Genomic DNA, 7,591 nt, shown 5'->3' with positions numbered 1-7,591 from the left:
GCATCCATATCTGTTAATGGTTATTTTAAATACTTTTCTTACCGTGTTACGTTTTCTTTTTCATCTTTTATATAAATGAAGATATATACATTGTTTTGCTGCTTCTCTTTACAAGAAATAAGATGATACATTGCGGAACTGTTATTTAAATCAGTCTACCAAATCCACTTACGAAGCTTTGGTCGGACCAAGGCTATAGTAGAAAACACCTGCCCAAGGTGCCACGCAGTGGGACTGAACCCAGAACCATGTGGTTGATAAGCAAGCTACATACCACACAGCCACTCCTAAGCCTATTGGAAATTATTATTATTAATATTATTATTATTATTGGCTAAAATCCCGCTGAGGTCGATAAAATAAGTAGCAGTTGATTACCGCGGTTGATTTAATTGACCTAACCCCTTCACCGCCACTGCTGGTTTTGTGCCAAAATCTGTAACTATTATAATTGGGTTTTCATCCTTTCTGGGTTGGAAAAATTATATTCTCAAAAATGTAGGTCGGTGATACTGACCGACCCTCTCCTCAAAATTTATTTTTCCTCGCCCTACCGAAAAGAAACAACTATTGCAACGAATATTTAAACAAACACTACCACTATTTTTTTTCCTTTCCTTCTCCTCCATCTCCCTCTGCTAATCCTACTGTCAAAATTTTCTCATTCTCATTCGTTTATATTCTCTAATGTCATTCTTCCCTTCCTTTCTCTCTTTTCCTTCATCCTCGTCGTTCATTCGCCGACACCTTCTTTTAATCTTTTTCTCTATTTATTCCGTGCTTTCGGTTATAACCATCACAAGTAAAAGTACGCTATTATTGTAGTTTAGGATACACAAACAACAGTGTTACACATACACACACGCACAAATATAAACACTTACACGTAGACACGTCATAAACACACCTATATCTATGCAAATAGCTACATGGATCCATGCAAACGTATGTAGATATGTATTTATATGTGTGTAGTTACACACGTATCGTCCTCGATCCACCGTTTTATGCATATAATTATTTTTTCACTACTATGTATATTACTGTATACATATTCACCCACCCGCACACACATATATATATACACACACACACACACACACACACACACACACACACACACACACACACACACACACACACACACACACACACACACACACACACACACACACACACACACACACCAACACAGATATATTCATGTGTCCTTGTTTGCCTGCGTTTGATTCTTTTTGTGTATGCGTGTGTTCGTGCACTCAAGCGGATATATGTGTTTGTGTTCGTTTGCGCGTGCAATTCTATAGGTATGCACGTACTTACGCACGCATATTAAATCTGTCTAGAGACGCTACAATATTCCCTTGAGAGAGCGGAATTACATGAAACTATGCCGAAATTAAGACGAGTGGAATTTCCTGCGATAATCTCAGTGTATCGTGCAAATTTAACCAATGAATGAATGGTGACCAGGTTTCCGGAAACGAAGAAATATTCAATTGTTTCTAATCAGAGTAGAGGCAAAGAGTGCAAAACGAAAAATTTCACGCTACTCTAAATCATTTGGTAATATAAACAACACACACGATCAGTAACAACATCGTTTGATAGCCTGAAAATCTGGGTGAGTGGGATAGTCGATTATATCAATCCCAGTACTTAGCTAGTATTTATTTTACCAACTCCGAAAAGATGAAATGCGAAGTCAACCTCGGCGGAATTTGAACTCAGAACACGAGGACGGACGAAATATCGCTAAGTACTCGCCCGGCGTGCTAACGATTCTTTTCTCCTCTAGGCACAAGGCCTGAAATTTGGGGGGAGGGGCAGTCGATTAGACGAAACCAGTACACAACTGGTACTTAATTTTATCGACCCCGAAAGAATGAAAGGCGAAGTAAACCTCGGTGGAATTTGAACTCAGAACGTAAAAACAGACGAAATACCGCTAAGCATTTCGCCCGAAGTGCTAACGTTTCTACCAGTTCGCCGCCGTAGAAACATCTATATATCCTTTTCTACTCTAGGCACACGACCCAAAATTTTCGGGGAGGGGGCCAGTCGATTAGACGACCCTAGTACGCAACTGTACTTGATTTATCATCCCCGAAAGAATGAAAAGCAAAGTAAACCTCGGCCGAATTTGAACTCAGCACGTAAGGATAGACAAAATACTGCTAAGCATTTCGGCCGGCATGCTAACGTTCCTGCTAGCTCGCCGCCATCAACGTCTATAATATCAACAGCAGAAACATTATTGTTCTGACTGATTTTAATTGCTAGAGACAAAACAAATGTAACGGTGATAATCACCACTTCAAGTCTATCAACGTAATATTCATAACTATATTACTAGTCGCTGGAGAGATGAATCACTGCTCTCCTAAACGGTCGAGTGTCTATCATTGACAAGACAAAGGATTGTCGAAATCATGTCATCTGGTGGACTTGATACTAGAGGTGGTGGGGATTTAACTCCCTGTTGGCAATAAAAGCAAGGGCGAATTTTTCACCGGAAATCGAATATGAGTGTTTCTTTCATGGTAAGTACCACAGCTTAGATTAAGTTGTATCAGGACATCCACGTTTCGAATGGGAATAAATATATTAACATCACTAGCAGAAAAGTTATGACAATGATCACTTTAACCGGCGTAAGCCGCATCATCTTTGAACATCTACACTGCCACACTAGTAATGACTCTCAGAGCCGTTTTAAATTCATTGTAGACCTTCCGGGGAAAATCAATATAATAGGTGCTATAATATTTATCTTATTGAAATCAAGCCAAATTATATACATACTAGCACTGGGACCCTTGACTAATGAGGCCCCTGGACAACTTCACACTACGTCCATGTCTTAAAGCGGCATTGCTAATTCTACCTCTACAAACACATGACCGCTACTCTAAGCACTACCATCATGCATTCTGAAATAATCGGAAATCTACCACAAAAGTCCAAAACCGTTATCACATCAACTCTACACCGTCAGCCCTTCTATTATGACAACGCCATCACTTCTGCTACTATTTCGCCTACACCTAAAACCAGAAACCGAACACGCAAGCATAATCTGGGAACTGAAACACTTTCTCGGACATTTCACATTAGGACTAAACAAAAGAGACTCTAAGACTTCTAGATTCAAAGATTCGCAAGTCTATGTTTTTATTTTAGAGCAATATACCTAGAAAGCATTAAAACTTATTCGTCCACTAATATCAAGCCGGTGTCACTTTCTGCGGAGAGAAATATAGCACAGCAACTACGCATCTATTTTCACCATATTTTTCGTCTCAAAGGTCATGTTATTATATCTGCATTGCTTCCGTCGAAGATCGATTAATCTTGTCGTTCGTTTACACAATAAACACGAACATGCTTGCAAGCATATACAAATATATGTGTGTCTGCATGTATCTCTCTCTCTCTCTCTCTATATATATATATATATATATATATATATATATATATATATACATACACACACACACATATATACATATACTTATAAGTATATATACATGCCTGAATACATACACACACACATATATACACACGCACACACACACATATATATATATATATATACACACACACACACATATATATGTATACACATATACATATACTTATATGTATATATACATGCCTGAATACACACACACACACCCACATACACACACACACATGTTTGTACGTGTATATATTTAGCCATCTACCTATATACAATATAGAACATAAATTTATGTATATATATATATATGTGTGTGTCTATGCGGGTGTATTTCTCGTTAGATAGATTGATACATATAGATATTTAATGGTACATATGTATATGTGTGTGTGTGTATATATATATAAGGCCTATGCAGATGAACTGTGTGGAAAACAACCCACGGGATATATTTTAAAATAGATGCATATTGCAAACGCCAACGCGATTGTTTTTCTCGTTGTAAGATAGTTATAAGACCTGACGAAAATATTTTTTCTGCCAGAGGACAAATGAAAGAATTCATTCTAAACACATTTTGGAAATATTCTTTATTAATCCATTCGTGTTTTTTTATATATATATATATATATATATATATATATATATATATATATATATATATATATATATATATTTATTTATTTATTTATTTATTTAGTGTGTGTGTGTGTGTCTGTGTGTGTCTGTGTGCGCGCGCGCGCTGAAACGTCCTACGGCAAAATGCATAAACAAGTTCGTATTTAACTTATTTGGAGCAGTAAATTATAAATATTTCTCTAAATACCAGTTTCTTAAATTGGTTAAGGTTACTTATTTGGGGTATCTTCGTATTTATTTATTTGCTCTTAGCTATTCGATAATAGAGTTCTATGTGTGAATAAATATATTGTGTTTTTCCTTAATATTTATAACGTACATCTCTAAGCAAAGGGTAAATACAAACATTTATTGAAGTTTGCAGTAGATCGTGTGTTCTTATTAATATTCTCATTGCAGCTGCTTTGCTTTAATGGGTTATTGAGCTTCAGCTTATGATGTTGTTTCTGATGTATTCTTTGTTTAATCGATCTCACTGTCGATTGCTGGGAGATATCATCAGATTTCACGAAAAACTAATTTTCATCATTTTAAAAATTTCTAGTGTAGAAATGTATGATATGATGCGGACGATTGAACTGCTGCATTCATAATTTTGAGGTCAATAAAATAAGGACTAGTTGAGCACTGAGGTCGATGTAATCGACTTACCACCTCGCCCGAAATTGCTGGCCTTGTTCCAAAATTTGAAATGAATAGTTATAGAGCTGATTAAGGTGAAACAATTGGGCTTGAAGCTTCTTTACCAAGTTCCAAATGCGGTGCTCGGTCATCTAACTCATCAGCTAATACACATGCAGTGAACAACATAATCACTAAACACCAGTGTCTTATTGACGAATAATACACAAAAAAAAAAGTTACATGAATGACTTCACTGTTGATATGTCTAACGTAAAGTCTTGTGTTATATTAATTATATCCAACAATTTGCAACCGTAGAGGAAAACAAATTTTAAAAAAAATTCGTTGCTGCAATCCACTTCGATGATGTATCAATATATATATATATAACGATTTTAAGTTAAACATCTATAACAAATGAATCTGATTTCGCAACAAAGCAATTAGTTTATATTGAAGGAATATGTTTCTATTAAACAATATAAACCTCTTTGGTTCTCAATGAAACATCACAAAGCAATTTAATATTACGCATTCCAATGATGTGACGAGCTGACACAATCTTTAACACGCCGGGTAAAATGCTTTAAGTCATTTCCTTTATTTACCTTCTGTGTTTAAATTCAACCGAGGTCAACTTTGCCTTTCATCCTCTCGGGGTAGATAAAATATGTGCCGGCTGTTCACTGGGGTCGATGTAATCGACCTAGCTAAAACCTCTACAAAATGCACGGGTTTAGAAAATCAGGGGTTAGTCAAGAATAAAATTTGATTACAAATTGTGATGTTTCGGGAGAATATATCCTTATAGCAAGTTTAACAATATTTCTCCGTTTAGTAGCGGCAGATTGCAGCCTGTATGGAATTGAAACTTAAGGTTTCCACAAACAAAAGATTTTGGAGTTCCCTCTTGCATTGCTATTGCAGTTCTCAGACAAATATCGCCAGTGTTTAAGGTGCATGACGCGTGTGTATTTCCGTTGATGAATGTAAAACATGGAGTGACGCAAGGTGGACAAGTGTGAAATCCTCAAATATTTATCATTTGTTCATTTCTTATAGAGATTTTACTATCCAATCAATAGTTCTCAATATGTTTACGCATTTAGAAAAATGCCTTCCTTCCACGTATATCTATTACGTATAGCGTAGGGCAGAGAAGACGGACGTTTTTGAAAGTTACAGAAAATCATTAGTTTTACCTGTATAAACATTTTATAGACATCAATGTATTTGTATTAAATTAGCATTTGTCAAAATCAAGTGTAAAAAACAACATCCGTTATGTGGTGTCGGTTCTTATTGATGCATTTCTGAAGGCGTTCTTGGAAGTTGGCACTCTCTCCAGCATTGCTCTGTGCATAGTCTCATGGTTTCTACTGTTGCTCAATGACCAATTTGTACTGCTGAAATGCAGGTATTCAAGCAAAATACGCCTTACCAATCGGTTACCGATGCCAACTTGGGTGGTAAGCCTCCGAGTTGAGGGATTCGAACTCCACATCAAAGCTTCTCTGACGCGTAACACTATTAGGCAAACATGCAACGCCCTATCGTCCACAACGGCATAGCTTCACCAAAAAAGAAAAGCATGCTAAGATAGCATGGACCAAACGGTGCCTGTTGGACGTAGGTCCCTCCCTCTGGGCCTTAGTAATAGCCGCTTCAAAACCGTCCCACCGTATATATATATGTCATGTCATATCATTTCATTATAATGTGCTTAACAATGCATTGGTGGATAAAGATTATTTATTGTGAGTTGTGAATGCTACTAACAGTTTCATGTAGAAACAAACTTCCCTTTACATCTATTATGCCTGACACATAACCATATTGGTACTCGTTTCCATTTTGGATGAGCATGCACGACATTACACGAAATTTACGAAAATCCAATGGTTAATGCAAAGAGACAACAATTGAGGTTTTTTTATAAGTGACCCATCATGATTTGTAGCTATTTATTTATTTTGAAACCCCGTACAATCTCGTGAGACTTCGTTTATTCAAACCCAAGCGGAGACGAATACCAAAGTTCCTATAAGGTAGTTCCTAGGCATATACGTATGTGACATATACGTGCGTATGGATGTCTGTGTGTGTGTGTGTGTGTGTGTGTTCCTTCTCCCTCGTGTAATCAATGCAAATGTAGGTTGTACATATTTCAGATAATTCAGAAAAATACACTCCACCGTTTCGCGTTGAAGGCGATTCACGTATCTAATTACCATAGACAAGAGTGGAACATTTATAACGTAAATTTACTTATAACATGAATTTATATATAAACGAATGCATAAAATAAAATATTTGTCGATAGTTGACTACTGGTTAGAACAGAAACATCGAATATAAAACAAAATTGAAAATAATGAATCGCATACATGGAAGAGAAATTAGTAAATAATACAGAAGTGAAAAACATATATCTTTATTAGTATGCAGTATATTACATATGTTTTCTTTAAATATATTCCCATTATTTTTCAATTGTCTCATATTTAATGTGTAAATTATAGTACTTTGCAACTTATAACTGATAATCTATAAATATTTTATGCTATAAATATCTATTTTCCATCGTATTTCAGTTACGTGAGCAGTGATAAACGCAGGATGCGACAAGACAGGGGTGGATATATCAGCAAATACAAATAAACCTATGTATTAACGTGTATATATACACACATGAATATACATAGGAAAATACATGTATGTAGGCATATATCTATACACATATATATATATATATATATATATATATATATATATATGCTTATATGTGTGTGTGTGTGTGTGTGTGTGTGTGTGTGTGCGCGCGTGTGTAGGTATATGTGTGTGTGTATATATATATATATATAT

This window comes from Octopus bimaculoides, chromosome 22 (assembly GCF_001194135.2).
Source record: "Octopus bimaculoides isolate UCB-OBI-ISO-001 chromosome 22, ASM119413v2, whole genome shotgun sequence".
In the NCBI taxonomy this organism is placed as follows: Eukaryota; Metazoa; Mollusca; class Cephalopoda; order Octopoda; family Octopodidae; genus Octopus; species Octopus bimaculoides.
This window is presented reverse-complemented; position numbering follows the sequence as displayed.